At 48.5% G+C, this 18646-nt stretch overlaps 1 pseudogene; it reads right to left on the bottom strand.

Annotated features, from left to right (window-relative positions):
* Positions 1-356: 356 nt before the first annotated feature.
* Positions 357-6256, bottom strand: LOC103725043 (annotated as a pseudogene).
* Positions 6257-18646: the final 12390 nt, after the last annotated feature.

Genomic DNA, 18646 nt, shown 5'->3' with positions numbered 1-18646 from the left:
ATCACAGGCTGGTTTGATTTGCTCCGGCAGTGGATCCTGGAAAAGGGCTTTGAGTTCATGTGTACTTCTCCAACTTCATGGGTAACAGGTGTCTGGTTCCTCCCTATTCCTTTTTAACATTTAATTTTTTTTTATGTGGGGGGTGGGGTGGGGGGTACCCGTGTGCCACAGCACAAATGTGAAAGCCAGAGGACAACTTTTGGGAGTCAATCCTCTCCTACCTTGTGGGTCTCAGGGATTGAACAAAGGCCGTCAAGTTTGGCAGCGAGTGCCTTTACCCGCTGGGCCATCTCTCCAGCTTCTTCCTTTTTTAGAAAACAGAGAACAAACACCTTTATTACACGAACTAAGATGGCTCACTTGCCTTTCCGGGCTCTGATTGTCCTCAGGTAGAACTCCAGCTCCTTGCCCCCTCTAGCACATAGCCAGCCTCTTGACCACACTGGCCAGGTCCTGATGCAGTGCAGGCAGGAAGTCTGCCTGCTGGAGCTGCTCCTCCAGAAGACTGCTGATTTGGGCATTTGTCTTCCTTTCATCATTTTTTTTCTGTCTTTTTGAGACAGGGTCTCCCCAGCTGTCCTGGAACTCACTATGTAGACCAGGCTGGCCTCAAACTCACAGAGATCCACCTGCCTCTGTCCCCCAAGTGCTGGGATTAAAGGCGTGCACCACCACGCCCGGCCCTCTTTTGAAGTTTTTTATTCACTTTTTGTTTAAAATCTCTTCCTCCTCAGGAGTCGGCTTGTGGCCCAGGGGCAGTGCATAGTAGGACTTGTACCACTGGCAGTTTGGCCTGCTGCCAATGAACACGATGCACCTCTTCTCCAGGGCCTTGGTTCAGACCAGCTCATTATTGGATGCATTGTATACAACATCAATGATCCTTGTTTTTTGAGTTCAACACTCAGCCCCAGGAAAAGTTCCCCACGTCAGATCTCAGCGCCTGCTACTACTTAGTGCCTTCTCAAACTCTGTGTGTTTGTGGCTTGGGCCAACCTTAGTGTTGGCAGCAGGCTGTCTGAACTCATACTCCGCTTTTGTGGTAGGGCTTTTTCTTGCCCCCGGCCTTGCTGCACTTGTGTCAGTTGTCCCTCGAGATGCCCACTACGTGGCGCTGACCGAAAAGCAGCTTCTTTTTTTGGTCTTTTTGAGACAGGGTCTCCCTATAACCCCAGCTGTCCTGGAACTCACTATGTAGACCAGGCTGGCCTCAAACTCACAGAGCTCTGCCTGCCTCTGCCTCCCGAGTGCTGGGTTTAACGGCGTGTGTAACTATACCCAGCTTTAAATTATTTTTAATTACGTGTATGGGGGGCTATGTATACATGAGTGCAGATGTCATTGGAGGCCAGAAGAAGACCTTGGACCCTCTGAAGCTGGAGTTACAGGCAGTTGTCAGCTGCCTAATGTAGGCTCTGGGAACCAGAATTGGTTCCCCTGGACGTATGCACTTTTTAAAAAAAATTTATTATTTTTATTTTATGTCTTTGTGTGTATTGCCTGTGTGTAGGTAAGTGCACCCATGTCGTGCAGTGCCCGAGAAGGACAGAAGAGGCCGTTAGATCCCCTGGAACTGGAGTTACAGACAGTTGTTAGCTGCCATGTGGGTGTTGGGATTCAAACCTGGGTCTTCTGCAAGAACAACCAGTGTTCTTAACTGCTGAGCCATCTCTCCAGCCCTGGAAGTATGCACTCTTAACTGCTAAGTCATCTCTCCAGCCCCCTCCAGTCCCTTATTGATTAGTTGATTGAATGATTGAGACCGGCTCTCACTCTGTAAATTAAATTCACTATGTAGCCAGGCTGGCCTCTAACTCTTGATCAGCCTCCCAAGTGCTGAGCTAGGCCACCGTGCTCACTTCCCTTCCTTCCTTCCTTCCTTCCTTCCTTCCTTCCTTCCTTCCTTCCTTCCTTCCTCCCTCCCTCCCTCCCTCCCTCCCTTCCTTCCTTTATTTTGAGACAGGGTCTCTCTGTAACCCTGGCCTGGAACTCACTATGGACCTCACAAAGATTCACTTCCTCCAGAGTGCTGGGATTAAAGGCACCATGCCCAGCCTCTTCTTTCCTTTTTAGAGTCGCAGATAGTCCAAGTCAGCATCAAAAGGACTACCTTCAATTTCTGATTCTCTTGCCTCTGCCCCTAAGTGCTGAGCTTATTATGGACGTGCACCACTATGCCCAGTTTATGTAGTACTGGGGATCAACCTGGGGTTTTGTGCATGCTAGGCAAGCGCTGTGCTAAATGTGCTACATCCTCAGCCCACCTCCTCCCTACTTGTTTATGAGATAGGGTCTCACTCTGTAGTCCAGAGTGACCTGAAACTCACTGTGTAGCCCAGGCTGGTATCCAACTCCAGGCAGTTCTGCCTCAGCCCGGCAGTGCTGGGATTATAGGAATGAGTTACCATGCCCAGCCCTATTCCCTTATGATTTTGGAAAATGAGGCGGCTTTTGCGTTGTCCCTCCTCTCCTTCATTCCTTTCTCTCCCTCCTTCCCTCCTTTTTCCCTCCCTAGGTATTTGTGAGACCAATGACTTAGTTATCATAAAGTCCTTTGGAGCACTTCAAGAAGAATGTAGCCAGGCTTGTTATCATACCTGAGTCTGTTTACAAGTCCCCACTGTCTACATTTTCCATCTTCGGGAGTGAGGATGGTGCCTAGATAGATAAGGCATGCTGCCCACACAGGTAGGTACATATGGTCCTGTGTTGGAGTTGGTTCCTGACCTTCACATCAACAGCCTTATCTTTAAAATCGGCTAAGTGGCAGTTGAGCCACTTGTGCTTCTCATCATCTCCAGGGTGAATGTGTACTCCAGGCCCTGTTCGGGAGCTAATAATAGGTGGGATCAAAAGCCTGTTTTCTCTGATGCACCTTTATGAGATGTTTTCAAAGGGGAGGCAGCAGGGAAATGGGTAATCTGTTCACCCAGGCGTCCTAGTGATTCATGGAAGCCCCACTTTCCGGGAGAGCTCTTGCTCAGGACAGTCTGGTCCTTGGACAGCCAGAAGTCTGGGAAACATCAAGGCAGCCACAAGCCTCGGGACTTCCATGGAGTTGGGCTCTGTAGGTGGTGCTGCTTGACCAGGCAGGCGCATGTCAGAGAGCACTGAGGCCTGCACAGGCAGCTGTCTCCACACCGTCTCTCCTTGAGCTGTGGCCCTCCATTAGCCCATGGCATTTACAGCCTGTCAGGTGCCTCTTCCACCTGAACACCTCTTCTCAGGGGTGGCCTTTTTTTTTTTTTCTAAATCTTATTTTAAAAAAGTTTAGTGCCGGGTGTGGTGGTACATGCCTTTAATCCCAGCACTCGGGAAGCAGAGGCAGGTGGATCTCTGTGAGTTCAAGGCCAGCCTGGTCTACATAGTGAGTTCCAGGACAGCTGGGGATACAGGGAGACCCTGTCTCAAAAAGAACAACAACAAAAAAAGTTTAGTGTGTGTCTAGGTATATGTGTGATGTGTGTGGGGATGCTTGTTCCATAGCACATGTGTAGATGTCAGAGCATAATTTTTAGAGCACAGCTTTCAGGAGTTAGTTCTCTGTTGCTGTCACGTGAGTTCCAAGGTCAAACTCAGGTCGTTATGCTTGGTGGCACACGCCCTTTCCTTCTGAGACATCTTGCTGGTCCCTCTTTTTGTTTGTTATGTAAGGCAGGTTTCCATGTAGCCCAGGCTGGCCTCAAACTCAATATGGAGCTAAAGATGACCTTGAATTTTTAAAAATTGCATCTATTTATTTATTATGTGTGCATGTGCATATGTGTGCATGAGCATGTGTGTATGTGTGTGCACGTGCATGTGTGGAGGTCAAAGAACAACCTTGAGGAATTGTTTTCTTCCCTCCACCACGTGGATCCCAGGGAAGGAACCTAGGTCTTCAGGCTTGGCGGCAAGTGCTTGCACCTGTTTATCTCCCTGCCCTGGACCTTGAACTCCACATCATCCTGCCTCTGTTTCTCTAGTGGAGGGATTATAGGCACAGGCCACCAGAGCCTCACTCACTTACCCAGGCTGGCCTTGAACTCACTTTGTAACCCAGGTAGTCATGGACTTATGATCTTCCTGCCTCAGCCTCCCAGGGAGCTAGGATTGCACACCTGAGGCACCAGGCCTGGTGTGGAGAGATGTTATGGCTAAGTACAGAAGATGGGCCACTGTGCCTGTGAGGGTCATTCACTCATAGCAGGGCCTTGAGGACAAAAGGATCTTGAGACAGGGCTGTGGGGAGGGAGAGGCTCTCGTAGAAGTCTGAGAGGAGACTGGCAGTGGTCTGAGTGAGGACAGGGCAGTAGCAGAGGCCAGGCAAGATTGCTCAGTAGCTCTGGAGTCTGGGAGGAGAAGGGGAAGTTTAGTAATGGGTTAATTAAACCAGCAGCACTAGAATAGAACATCCATCTAGGTGCCAAAAGCTAGTCTTAGAAAAATGATTAGTGGGGCTGGAGAGATGGCTCAGTGGTTAAGAGCACTGACTGCTCTTGCAGAGGACCCAGGTTCAATTCCCAGCACCTACATGGCGGCTACAAAGGGTCCTTAACTCCAGTTCCAGGGGAATCCAAATCCCTCTTCTGACCTCCAAGGCATTGCACAACACGGGTGCACTCACATATATGCAGGCAACACTAATACACACAAAATAAAAATAATAAATAAAATTTTTTAAAATTAAAAAAAAGAAAGAAAAATGATTAGTCGGCATGGTGGTGTACATACCAGTAAACCCGGTACCTGGGAAGTGAAGGCAGAAGGGTCAGGAGCTCAAGGGCTAGCCTTGGCTGCATAGTAGTGTGCTTAAGGCCGGCTTTGACTACAGGAGACCTCGTCTTTAATTTTTTTCTGTTATTTTTTTTTTTTTGGTCTTTTTGAGACAGGGTCTCCCTGTAGCCCCAGCTGTCCTGGAACTCACTGTGTAGACCAGGCTGGCCTTGAACTCACAGAGATCCGCCTGCCTCCCAAGTGCTGGGACTACAGGCGTGTACCACTACGCCCCACAAAAATAGAATTTTCGAATTGCAACACTGGAGATGGACAGAGGCGTAGTAGCCATGCATCAGCGCAAGGGGAATCAGCAGGGCTCACAGCCCAGGTGCAGGCTTCTGGGCTTCTGCCCCCAAATCCATCCTTTGGGAAGTTTTTTGTTTTTTGAAACACGTGCTCACATGCATGTGTGCTCATGTGCATGTGTGAGATGCATGTGTGTATTATGTGTGTGCATGTGATGTATATATAGAAGCCAGAGACCAGTATTTAGTATCTTCTTCTGCTGTTCTCCACATTATTACTAGGTATTTGTTTTTGTTTTTTTTTTTTTATTTTTTTCCAGGCGTGGTGGCGCGCACCTTTAATCCCAGCACTCGGGAGGCAGAGGCAGGCAGATCTATGTGAGTTCCAGGCCAGCCTGGTCTACATAGTGAGTTCCAGGACAGCTGGGGCTACAGGGAGACCCTGTCTCAAAAAGACAAAAAAAATTATTTTTACTTTATGTGTATGAGTGTACTGTCTGCATGTATGTGAGTGCACCGTGTCGTGCAATGCTGCGGAAGTCAGAAGAGGGCTTTGGAATCCCCTGGAACTGGAGTTAAGGATGCTTTGTAGCTGCCATGTGGGCGCTGGGAATTGAACCCGGGTCCTCTGCAAGAGCAGTCAGTGTGCTTAACCGCTGAGCCATCTCTCCAGCCCCAGTTACTTGGTTTTTCAGGACAAGATCTCATGTATTCCAGTGTGGTCTAGAACTCTATGTAGGTGAGGAAGGCCTTGCCTCCACCTCCTGAGTGCTGGGATTACGGATATGTGCCACCACGCCTTTCTTATTTTTGCTTTTAATTTTATTTACTTTTATGTGTGTGTGTGTGTGTGTGTGTGTGTGTGTGTGTGTGTACCTGTTGATCTGCTTATGAACCATGTGTGTGCAATACCTAAGAAAAATAGAGGAAGCTCATTGGATCCCCTGGAGCTGGAGTTACAGGCAGTTATGAGCTGCCTGTTGTGGGCGCTGCGAACCAAACCTGGGTCCTCTGCAAGAGCAACAAGCGCTTTTAACCTTTGAGCCATCTCTCCACCCCGTTTTTGTTTGAATTGCGTTTCATTCAATTCATTGGGGGTGCCACACCCACAGAATACATATGGAGCCAGAGGACTTGTGAGGCTGTTCTCCTATCCTGCCATGTGGCCTTAGCTGCTGAGCTGTCTCACTGTCCCAAGCCCAGTTTATGCCTAGTTTTACATGGTGCCGGGGACTGAGCAGGGCCTGGCACATGCTCGGCAGGTACTCTGCCACCTAAGCTACATCCCCAGCCCCACTTTAGTTATTTGTTTAGATTGACTGGAATGGCTGGCCACAAGCCCTTGGGGTCCTCCTGGCTCCACCTTCCCAGCTCTGGGATTTCAGGCATGTGCTACCACTTGGCTGTTTACATGGATACAGAAACTTGAACTCATGCTTGTGTGGCAAACACTATACTACTGAGCCATCAGTCCAGTTCCTTGTGATTGCTTTTGTTTTAATTTTTTTAAATTAATTTAAATTTTTTCTTTTTGGTCTTTTTGAGGCAGGGTCTCCCTGTAGCCCCAGCTGTCCTGGAACTCACTATGTAGACCAGGCTGGCCTCGAACTCACAGATCTGCCTGCCTCTGCTTCCTAAGTGCTGGGATTAAAGGTGTACACCACCACGCCTGGCTAATTTTAATTTTTTTAAAAAAATTTTATGTGTCTGAGTGTTATGCTTGCATGTGTGGAAGTGTACCATGTTGTGCAATGCCCAAGAACAGAAGAGAGCGTTAGAACCTCTGGAACTGGAGTTATGGAAAGTTGTTAGCTGCCATGTGGGTGCTGAGAATCAAATCCAGGTCCTCTGCAAGAGCAGCCTGTGTTCTTAACTGCTGAGCCATCTCTCTAGCCCCTGTGATTTGTTTTTTTTTTTGAGACAGCGATCTCATATAGGCCAGATTGACCTGCAACTTGTTATGTAGCTGATCTCTCTCTCTCTCTCTGTTGAGACAAGGTCTTACTATGGAGCCCTGGCAAACCTCAAACTCACTATGTGGACCAGGCTGACCTTGAACTCACGGAGATCCGCCTACCTCAGCCTCTCAAGTGCTGGGATTAAAGGTTCATGTCACCATGCTATTTTTTTTTTTTAACTTATTTGCTTTGTTTTTTGTTTCGTTGGTGGTTTTGGAGACAGTGTCTCATTAAGTAGCCCAGGCTGGCCCTCAAGGGACGATTTTATTGCACTGTTTGCTTTGGCTTCATGAGAAATTCTGGTTTTGTCTTATTATTTATTTATTATTATTTTTTTGTTTTGTTTTGTTTTTTGGGCTTTTTGATACAGGGTCTCCCTGTAGCCCCAGCTGTCCTGGAACTCACTATGTAGATCAGGCTGGCCTTGAACTCACAGAGATCCACCTGCCTCAGCCTCCCAAGTGCTGGGATTAAAGGGGTGCAGCACCATGCCTGGCTTCTTTTTTCTTTTTGAGGTATTGAGGCCCCACACATGCGAGGCAAGTACCCTATCCCTGAGGAGCACTCACAGTACCCTCGCCCTGAGGAGCACTCACAGTACCCTATCCCTGAGGAGCACTCACAGTACGCTATCCTTGAGGAGCACTCACAGTACCGTATCCCTGAGGAGCACTCACAGTACGCTATCCCTGAGGAGCACTCACAGTATGCTATCCCTGAGGAGCACTCACAGTACCCTATCCCTGAGGAGCACTCACAGTACCCTATCTCTGAGGAGCACCCACAGTACCCTATTCCTGAGGAGAACTTACAGTACGCTATCCCTGAGGAGCACTCACAGTATGCTATCCCTGAGGAGCACTCACAGTACCCTATCCCTGAGGAGCACTCACAGTACCCTATCCCTGAGGAGCACTCACAGCTCCCTATCCCTGAGGAGCACTCACAGTACCCTATTCCTGAGGAGCACTCACAGTACCCTCGCCCTGAGGAGCACTCACAGTACCCTAGCCCTGAGGAGCACTCACAGTACCCTATTCCTGAGGAGCACTCACTGTACCCTATTCCTGAGGAGCACTCACAGTACCCTATTCCTGAGGAGCACTCACAGTACCCGATCCCTGAAGAGCACTCACAGTACGCTATCCCTGAGGAGCACTCACAGTACCCTATCCTTGAGGAGCACTCACAGTACCCTATCCCTGAGGAGCACTCACAGCTCCCTATCCCTGAGGAGCACTCACAGTACCCTATCCCTGAGGAGCACTCACAGTACCCTCGCCCTGAGGAGCACTCACAGTACCCTATCTCTGAGGTGTACTCCCAAAGTACCCTAGCCCTGAGGTGTGCTTCCACGTATTTCATTTTTGTGGTGCTGAGGATTGAACCCAGGACCTTATGTGTGCTAGACTCACTGAGGTCCTGTACTCACTGAGCTACACTCCCAGCCCACACTTTGAGATTTTAAGACTATATTGGCAGGGGTTGAAGAGATGGCTCAGCAGATCAACGCAGCGACCTCCAAGCCTGATGACCTGAGTTCAGTTCCAGGGACTGAAAGAGAGGAAAGACCCAACTCCATCCGGTTGTCCTCTGACCTCCACTTGTACGCCCTGGTATGTGCATGCACATACACAATAAACAAATAAAATGTAATAAAAAAGAACTCTAGAAGTTAAAAAAAGAAAAAATGTTGACAAAGCCACTAACCAACAATTCCAGGTGCTTTGGTCCCACCTAGGCCCTGTGTGGGTAGCTGAGGACCCCACCCTCGCCCTGCCCTTCTCTGTGGCCTGTCTTCCTTTCCTTTCCATTCTCTGTAGAATTCTGCTCCCCTGTTTCGATCAGTAGCAGACAGTGGAAGGCTTTGGGCTAACCAGAGTGATGCAGGGTGATACCCTGTGCTAGACAAGAGCTCACCTAGCACCAGGTGTCTGCTGGGAAAGCTGAGCTTCTAGTCAACAATGCTCACCTTGGTGACAGGGTGACAGGAACCCCCAGAACAGCTTTTTCTCCTACAGTGCTTTCGTTTGCGCAGAGGAGCTGCCTGTCTGAGAGTTGGATGCAGGAGCGAGGTTTTGAGCAGGGTGCAGTGGCACATACCTATAATTCCAGCATGGAGGTGGAGAGCAGGAATTCAAGGTTATTTTCAGCTACATATTTACTGAGTTCAAGGCCACTCTCTGGGCTACATAAGACCCTGTGTCAAAACAAGCAAGAAGTGAGTTTTGTGAGGAGAACCTGAAATGTTTTGTTGACTAGAACATGATCCAGGACGACATCCCTATTCCACTTGGCTTCAGGGTCATGTCTCACAGAGTAGTCATGTCTAACAGCCACAGTGAAACACGAGGAGGACTGATCCAGGTTTCTGTGTTTGCCCTGGACTAGATGCTGCTCCTGGGGTAGGGCTCTAAACATCTAAGTTGCTAAGCCAGCGGTGGGGAACTAAAAGGTGAGTTCCTGTACAATGGCTTTCACTAAGACACTGTGGGGAAGAGATGTGGTGGGCTGCCTGGAGAGGACCCGAGGTCAAGGCTACTCCCCCAGGGAAGCAATATGGCCAGGCTGGTATCTGCTAGCCAGCCGCTCCTTGGGGGTTGATAGAGCCTACCTGGTTTTTCCTCTTGGAACATGAGGTAGAGAACAAGGCTGTTTGTCCAGATGCCACTAGTCAGATGACGATGGCACAAGGAGTGTTCTCGGGGCGCAGTGCCAGGCCAGTCCCACCTAACGTCTCTATTCCTCATTCAGGAGTGCTGTAATCAGCAGGTTGATTCAAGCCTGGGAGGGGTTGGGAAACCCCTTGGGCAGGAGATTTCGAAATGAGATTTGGATTAAAGAAAACATAGTGGGTAGGATTCTAAGGAATGGAGACAGGAAAAACTCTGTCCCTGTGCCCAGCACTCCGCTGGATAGCGGGGGATAAAAAGAAGAATCTGGAACAGAGGGGTGATAGCTGAGCCAGCAGAACCCAAGCAAGCACAAGGTTGTTCTTGCTCCCCACCCTGGACAAGCAGCACCTTGTGCCTCTCAGTTTACCAGGCACAAGCACACCTACCACAGGCCTACTTTCGGTCTAGGGCATGTTGGCACCAGCAAGGGGCAGATAAACCTAAGGCCTCTCATGGGAGAGGAAGCAGTCGGGGGCGGGGGGGGGCAAAGGGAAGCTGACAGGCTTCCTGGGAGAAAAGTGTGACATCTCTGGGTGAACTGGGGGTTGGGGCTAGTCATGAGGAGTAAGGGCATCTTCTTGGAGGGAAAGGACAGCTCCCCACGTGCTGTCCCACTGTCTGTTCCCCACACCACATGGTCCTCACTGTACTTGAATTCAGGTCACCTGGCATGGGGTAGGAGGTGGCTGCAGGCTGCAGGTGCCTATGGCATGAAGAACATGGAGGAAGAGACTGGCTGGATCTGGATCTAGAGGTGGAGAGAAAGACATGAGGAGACAGGAAGTGAGGAAGTAGGAGAATGACCAGAAGAATCCCCAAATAGGAAAAAAGAACCAAGACATGGGAAAAGGGGAGAGGATCTGGTAGACAGAACAAAGACAGGAAAAAAGAAGCTTGAAGCCAGGTGTGGCAGTGTGTGGTGTTAATCTGAGCACTCAGGAGGCAGAAAATGGGTGGATTGCCACAAATTCAAGTCCAGCCAGGGCTATAGTGACAAAAAAAAAACCCACAATTTTAAAAGACGATTGAATTAGCTGGGCGTGGTGGCGCACACCTTTAGTTTCAGCACTCAGGAGGCAGAGGCAGGTAGATCTCTGTGAGTTCAAGGTCCAGCCTGGTCTACAAAGCGAGTTCCAGGCCAGCTGGGGCTACAGAGAGACCCTGTCTTAAAAAGACCAAAAAAAAAAAAAAAAAAAAAAAAAGAAAGAAAAAGAAAGAAAAGAAGAAAGAAGACTGAATTGAGGATGGTGTTTCTCACTTGAAGGATTTGGAGCGCTACATTCAAGAGTCTCTAAGTCAGGGCCATGCTTAGAGCTCAGCGTGACAAATAGATCCATTATAGTTAGGTGGACTGAAAGAAGAAAACAGGCCTTTTGAGGGTATTCAGGACCATACAACGTGAAAGCAGAGAGTAGAGCTGTAGGAACTGGCTGAGCCGCTCTGAACAAGAGGGGCTTATGATTCACAGGCATGCCGACCTGCCTCGTGCAGGGTGGGGACCCATTGAACCAGAATCACCACCCAACCTCGCCTAGTCTCCTTAGATGACAAGCCTTGGCATCCTTGGTCCACCCAACTCAGCCCCCAAGCCAAAGCATCAGTAAACAAGTGTAGGGAGGGAGGTCACAGGTCTCCAAAATTTGTGCCGTTTTCTCCTCCCCTGTGCCCAGTGTGACTAGCCAGGATGTCTCATCAGGCATTCACATCCTTTCCTCAAGGGTTGCTAAACACTGTCCTTTGAGCTCAGGATATGTCTGTTTTATCTTCTATCACTATAGACCTGGAAATCCAAGAATTTGCCTGCACTGTGTGGGAAGGTGTCCCTCACCTCCAGTGGGTACAGGATTTGCAGCAGCTAGCACAAACTTGACCTCAGTAGTTGCCAGACTTCTTCACCAGACTTTAATCAAAATGGAATATCATTACTATATTCATTTTTTAAATTTTATTTGTATTTTTTGTGTATGAGTGTTTGTCTGCATGTATGTAAATGCATCTGTGTCGTGCAATGCCTGTGGAGGCCAGAGGAGGGTGTTGGAACTGGAGTTATGGACAGTTGTTAGCTACCATGTGAGTGCTGGGAACTGAACCTGGGTTCTCTACAAAAGTAGTCAGTGTTCTTAACTGCTGAGTGATTTCTCCAGCCCCTACGATCATTTTTGTAGGGTTTTATACTTCCCAAAGCAACTCATTTAATTCTTGTGATAACTCTACAGTACTGTTACTGCACTATATAGACACCAAGTGTCAGAAAAGTAAAGCATCTTCTTCAGGGTCAACTGGTTAACCTTGATGAAGTAGGTGTAGCTCAATGTCCCCTACTGTTCGTTTATGTGTTTGAAACGGAGTTTCACTTGGTAGCCCAGGCTAGCCAGGAACTCACAATGTAGTCAAGGTTGGCCCCAAAACTCATATTACTTATGCCTCAGTCTGAGATTACAAATGTGAGCCACCAATCCTGTGATTATTTTGTTGTTGTTTTGAGACAGAGTTTCAGCCCAGGCTGGCCTCAGACTTACTATGTAGCTGAATGTGGCCTTCATTTCCTGATCCTCCTGCCTCCACTCCCAGGTGCTGAGATTACAAGTGCATGCTGACCTGTCTGGTCTAATTCTCTAGTTTTCTGTGGTGTGTGTTTTATTTCTGATAGCACTGTAGACTCTTCACCCCACTCTCTCTAGAGGATTCTGCTCATCTGCCATCTTGCTTAGCCCAAGAACATGTTATATTAAGTTTATGTTATAAACTGTTGCTGGGTGTGATGGACATGGTGGCACTTTAATCCAGGTTTCCTTTAAAAAAACAAAAAGACGTCCTGTAGAGATGTATGTTGGGCAGCCAGGCATGGTGGCAACACGCCTTTAGTCCCAGCACTCCGGAGGCAGAGGCAATGTGAGTTCAAGGCTATCGTAGTCTACATAGCGAGATGTATGTTGGCATCACGTTTTAGTGACTCATTTGGCAGTTATGCACATGTTGATGCCTAAATTCGAAATCCCTGATCTTAAAAATCCCTGGGGGAAGGTAGACAGGTGAGGGTAGTATTTTAGGGAAGTCCTCTAGTTGTGTGTGGGCAAGAACAGAGACCCCCACTTCTGCAGAGCAAAACCCCAAGTGGCAGGGTTGTGCTAGCACGGGCTGGGGGTGGCCAGCCTGTCCTCTTCCTCCCTGAGTCCCAGGCGGGTCCGCTCCTTTGCCCTGTTATTACCGCTGGCAGCTGGGACTCAAGTCCTTCCAGTTCTCCAGGTCTCCTCCAGCAAGTCATCTGCTGGTGTGCGTGGGGAGGGGGAGACGCCTGGGCCTGTTACCTGGAGTCCCCAGGGGTGGAGGAGGCAGGGAGGGGGCCAGGCAGGAGCCGGCTGGACTGGCCGAACTGAGGAAGTGAGGACAGGATGAATTTCTTACCTGACTGGAAAACTGGGACTGTAGGGAGGAGGTCAGGGTATGTTGGGGGCAGATGCTGGGAGTTCACCAGATCTCTGATGGCTTTGGAACATTCTGACCCTCTCTGGATCCTTCTTCTGTACTCTTCTGTCCTTTCTAGAGGTGTAGACATTTTAAGACAGCTGTAGCTCCTACTCTAGCAGAAACAGCTGCCTCTGGCATTCAGTCAGATGGGGGCCCTTCATCTCCCTTCGAGGCCTTTGACTTTTCCCTGGAAGTAGGCTTAGGATGCCAGCACTTTCTTATCACATCCACACACCTCTGGTGAGGTCCATGCTCTAGGGAGAGCACACATGTTCTGTTAGGTGACCAGGGCTGTTTTCCTAATCTCTGTAGGTCTGAATGTCCCTGTGTACAGTGACAGTAACAGTAACAGTAACAACCCCTCAGGATTGGAGGGCTCAGTGAGAGGCTGAAGTCCAGGAGACAGATGAGAGTGTGCTCAGCAGGAACACTGTCCCTTTTCTCCTCACTGCTCACATGGAGTGACACTAGACACTGAGGGTGTCTGCTTGAGGCCAGGGTCATGGAGGACTAGACCCATGCCCACTTGCTGTCCTTGCTTTCACATAGCTGTGCATGTGGGGTTTGTTTCTCCCACCAGAAGTAAATTTCTAGAGAGGAGGTCTTAGCCTTGGACCCCAAAGCCTCTGCATCACACCTGGCACCCGGTAAAAGCTCAGTGTCCACAGAACTACCAGAAGGAGACAGAGAGGACCTCTTGTTTCATAAACACTGAGGGTTCCAGAGGCAAGAATCCAACTTTGGAGTTCGGCAGACCCAGCTCAGAGCCTGGCTCATCACTCAGGAGTCCTATGACCTAGTGCAAGATGGTTCATCTTCCTGAGCCTCACTCAGTTCCTTGTCTAAAAATAGCCACAATAATAGCTACCTCTGCATGTTGTTGTAGGGATTAAAGATGATGTCAGAGGCAAGCCCAGCACGCCGCTGCCCTGCACATAGTAGGAGCTCAATAAATGGAAGCGATGATTAGCTGGGGTTAGAGGACTGTTTACATGTGTGTCTAAAGCAGCCGGGCTCCAGGAACTCTTGAGTTCATAACAAGTGACACACAGCTTCTCTTGGTGACGCAGGGACCACTCTCAGTTTGGTCTTCACAGGAATGTTGGGGTCCTCTGTTCTGGGGAACAGGACTCCCTAACCAGTAGTGTGGTTCAGTAATCTGGACCCTCAACTGGCCACCACCTTCTGCTGAGCTGACTGGGTTTCCTCTCTGTGAGTGGCAGGGCTTGGGGTAGAAATGCGAGGGGGTCACATCTGTCATCAGCTGCCCTTAAGTCTGCAGCTGGAAGTGGAGCCTAAGCATAGATAATGTGCCCATGTTTGGGTAGAGGCAGGTTACACAGTGGCCCAGATGCTGCCATTCAAAGCTTTGAGCATGTTTTAAGATTCCTGACATTTTTTATTATGTATAATATAATATGGTTTATAATATAGTTTGCATATAATACATATAAATATATGTGCATATTTTCGATGTTTTGAGACAGGGCCTCAGATATTGGAAGTTTGATTTGGGTAGGGGTACTTGCAACCGTTTTCAGCACTGAGTCCCCCATATCCATGGTTTCAGTTACCCAAGGTCCATCACAGTTCAAAGATATTAAATGGAAACTTCCATATCTTGAAGATTCATTCATTTATTTATTATGGATATGTATGTGTGCCTGTTTATGTACATCATGTGTGTGCAGGTCAGAGGGTGTCAGAGCCCCTGGAACTGGAGTGATAGGAATTGTGACTGCTGGGAACCAAACCTGGTCCTCTGCAAGAGCCATCTCTCTCCATAGGAAAATTCCATACCTTGCAATAGAAGAGGGCCAGGAAGGACAGGTGTGGTGGTTCATGCTATTTATTTATTTATTTATTTATTTATTTATTAAAGGCCTGTGCTTTATTGTCTCTTTTTTTTTGTCTTTTTAAAACAGGATCTCCCTGTAGCCCCAGCTGGCCTGGAATTCACTATGTAGACCAGGCTGACCTGGAACTCACAGAGAGCTGCCTGCCTCTGCCTCCCAAGTGCTGGGACTACAGGCGTGTGCCACCATGCCCAGCTTGGTTCATGCTTTTAATCCCAGCACTTGGGAGGCAGAGGCAGATAGATCTTGATGAGTCTGAAGCCAGCCTGCTCTATATAGTGCAGGTTAGCTGGGGCTATAGGGAGACTCTGTCTCAAAAAACCAAAAAGATTTTTTACATTTGTTTATGTGTATGGAGGGGGAGGAGGTGACACACGACACAGTGCACACATGGAGATCAGAGGACAGTTTGCAAGAGCCAGTTCTCTCTCTCCACCATGTGAGTCCTGGGGATCAAACTCAGCTGGTCAGGCTTGGAAGCAAGTGCCTTTGCATGCTGAGCCATCTCATCAGCCCAAGGAAGATCCAATTTGAAACGTATCTGCTTTCCCCAACCTCGATCTCCATTTGACTCAATTCCCCCCGATATTTGTCCTGATATGGTTCCCTCAGGCCTTCAGCCTGGTGCCCCCAGTGGGAGCTGCAGGTAAGGTAAGTACACAAGGCAGAGATTTATCAGAGGCACTAACATGGGCTTTCCTTGAGAAGCACTAACATGGGCCTTCCCTGTTCAGGAGAGCAGATGACCAAACAGAATCCAGGGATTTAGGAAAGGACTGGCAGGGGTGGGAAGGAAAGGTGTTGTTTTGGACCAGAAAGTGGGACCTCCTGGGGTAGGTGACTGCCATCACTGAGGTTGCAGACCTAGCAGATGGGTCAAGGAAGCTCCTTGCTACATCAGCCAGGCCTTCATCACCTCCAGCTCAGTCGGTGCAGCCTCCCAACTGCCCCACATTCTCCAGTGCTTTCTTTTCCTTCTGTCTGTCCACCAGCGTTTCCATCCAGCTCTGCATTTTTAGGACTGGCCATTAGAGCTGGGAGTCATGGCTGCAGGACTTTGGTCCAGTCAGAGCTATGAGTGACTATTTTGCCCTGTTCATAGTCCCAGGACTGAGACCAGTAGTGATTCCTGACAAGGGCTTCTCAGCTGGCTCAGCTGGCAGCCCTTACTACAGGGCTCCTCCTTTCCATGGTCAGGCTGTGCCATAGCTCAGAAGGCTCCTACGCTCCCTAAGACAGTGTCAGCACCCTCTGACTCCTGGCATTTTACTGGCCCAGGTTATGTGGTGGAAACTAGTTGAAGAAACTTTTCCCCCCTTGGATCAGCAAGATGGCTCAGTTGGTAAAGGTGCTTGCCTCCAAGTCTGACTACCTGAGTTTGATCCTTGAGACCTATATGATAGAGAGGGCTGACTCCTGCAGGTTATCCTTTGGCCTCTGTGTATGTGTATGTACACATGCACACACACATACACACACACACACACACACACACACACACACGAACACAAAATAAATAGATAAAATGTAATAATAATAATAATTTGTCTTTTATTTTATTTTTCAGAGCTGAGGACTGAACCCAGGGCCTTGAGCTTGCTAGGCAAACTCTCTACTATCGAGCTAAATCCCCAACCCCAATAATAATAATTAAAAAGTAAACTTTCCCTCCTCCTAGAGCCATGGCCTTGCCTGGGCCTTCCCCCTCCTCAAGGGTCCTCTCCAGCCTCAGGGATCCTTGTCTCCACAGTAATTTGTCCGCACTTCCAGTTTTATAGAGGCGGGACCTATAGACACTTCAGAGCAAAGAGGGACTTTTGAACTTGGGAGCCACCTCATTTTATAGATGAGGAAACTGAGAGGTTGCCCAAGGTCCCTCAGATAGGAGAAGAGGGCCAGGTCCAAACCCAGCCTCTTGATTCAGGCCTCACTCTTTACCTGCCATCCACTCACCCCAGGGACCAGCTGGAAGTGAAGGGAGGCCATCAAAGTTGTTGGAGCAACACTTCCCTGTCCTGTTTGATTGTTTTGTTTTATTATTTGTATGTATTTTGAGACAGTCAGACACAGCACCCCCCACCACAGACCCTGCACTTTCTAGTGTTTCCATTCTTTCTGTTCATCAGCACTTTTATACAGCTGTGCCTTTGTAGGACTGACCGTTAGACCTGGAAGTCATGGCCCTTAATCCTTCATATCCAAGATGTGGGTTTGGGCCTGGCCCTTTCCCACTAACCCTGTAGCCAGGCTGGCCTCCAATTTCCAGATCCTCCCGCCTCAGCCTCTAAGTGTTGAGATTACAGATATGTTCCACTCTGCCCACCTGAGACCACACTTCTGATAACACTAAGATAGAATTTGTTCTTTTCTGGGGGGGTTTGGGGGGCCCACACCTCCCTACTGACATGTTGAACTTTACCTAAAACCTGTAATTTTTTTTTTTTTGGTCTTTTTGAGACAGGGCCTCCCTGTAGCCCCAGATGTCCTGGAACTTACTATGTAGACCAGGCTGGACTTGAGCTCACAGAGATCTGCCTGCCTCTGCCTCCCAATTGCTGGGATTAAAGGCATACACCACCATGACCAGCCCAAAACCCATAATTTTTTTATAAGTTTATTTAGTTCCATCTGTTTTTTAAAATATTTTATTTATTATTTTTATTTTATGTGTATTCATGTATTGCCTACATGTAGGTAAGTGTACCCATGTTGTGCAGTGCCCTTAGAGGACAGAGGAGGCTGCCAGATCCCCTGGAACTGGAGTTATGGACAGTTGTTAGCTGCCATGTGGGCCCTGGGATTCGAACCTGGGTCTTCTGCAAGAACAGTCAGTGTGCTTAACTGCTGAGCCATCTCTCCAGTCCCTATTTTGTTCCATTTGTAAAAATAGTACATGCTCACTGTAAAAATGTTTTTAAAAAGCATTCAAATCTGCAGTCTAAATCCGAATAGCACTTTGCTTCCCTCTATTGTGGGTACTTTGTCTGGTAAAGAAGCGTAGGGCCCTGCCTTCTTCCTGGATCAGGCCCACCTCTGGAACTGTCAGAGCTTGTTTTGTTATTAGTCCTTATCCGGCCCCAGGCAGAATGTCTGCAGCTTAAGGATCTGAGCAGGCTGAGGGTTCACGGTGGGTCTGCCTTGTTCTGTCCCACACTTCTGTCTTCCATGTCTTCCATCCCACCCTTGAACTCCAAGAGCACCTGGTATCCTCTTCCATCCTGTCACCCTCTTGTGTCCTCTGGCAGTAACCCCAGCTCCCCCAAGAAGCCTTGTTCTTTGAGGCTCTCTCCTGCTTATACATAAGTCTGATCACAGTTTATCTTAGCTTACATTTTTGTTTGTTTTTTATTATAATTTTTTAAGTTTATATGTATGAGTATTTTGCCTACATGTATGTAAATGCACCACATGTGTGCAAAGCCAGCAGAGGCCAAAAGAGGGCTTTGGATCTCCTAGAACTGGAGGGTTATTAGCTGCCACGTGGGTGCTGGGAATTGAACCCAGTTCCTCTGGAAGAACAGCCAGTGCTCTTAACTTCTAAGCCATCTCTGTAGCCCCTTTTTTGTTTGTTGTTATTTTCTGTCTTTTTGAGACAGGGTCTCACTGTGGGCCCAGCTGGCCTGGAACTCACAGAGATCCACCTGCCTCTGCCTCAGAATACCTGGATTAAAGGCATGCCACCATGC

This window comes from Nannospalax galili, unplaced genomic scaffold (genome assembly GCF_000622305.1).
Source record: "Nannospalax galili isolate Female #2095 unplaced genomic scaffold, S.galili_v1.0 scaffold1328, whole genome shotgun sequence".
In the NCBI taxonomy this organism is placed as follows: domain Eukaryota; kingdom Metazoa; phylum Chordata; class Mammalia; order Rodentia; family Spalacidae; genus Nannospalax; species Nannospalax galili.
This window is presented reverse-complemented; position numbering and strand designations above follow the sequence as displayed.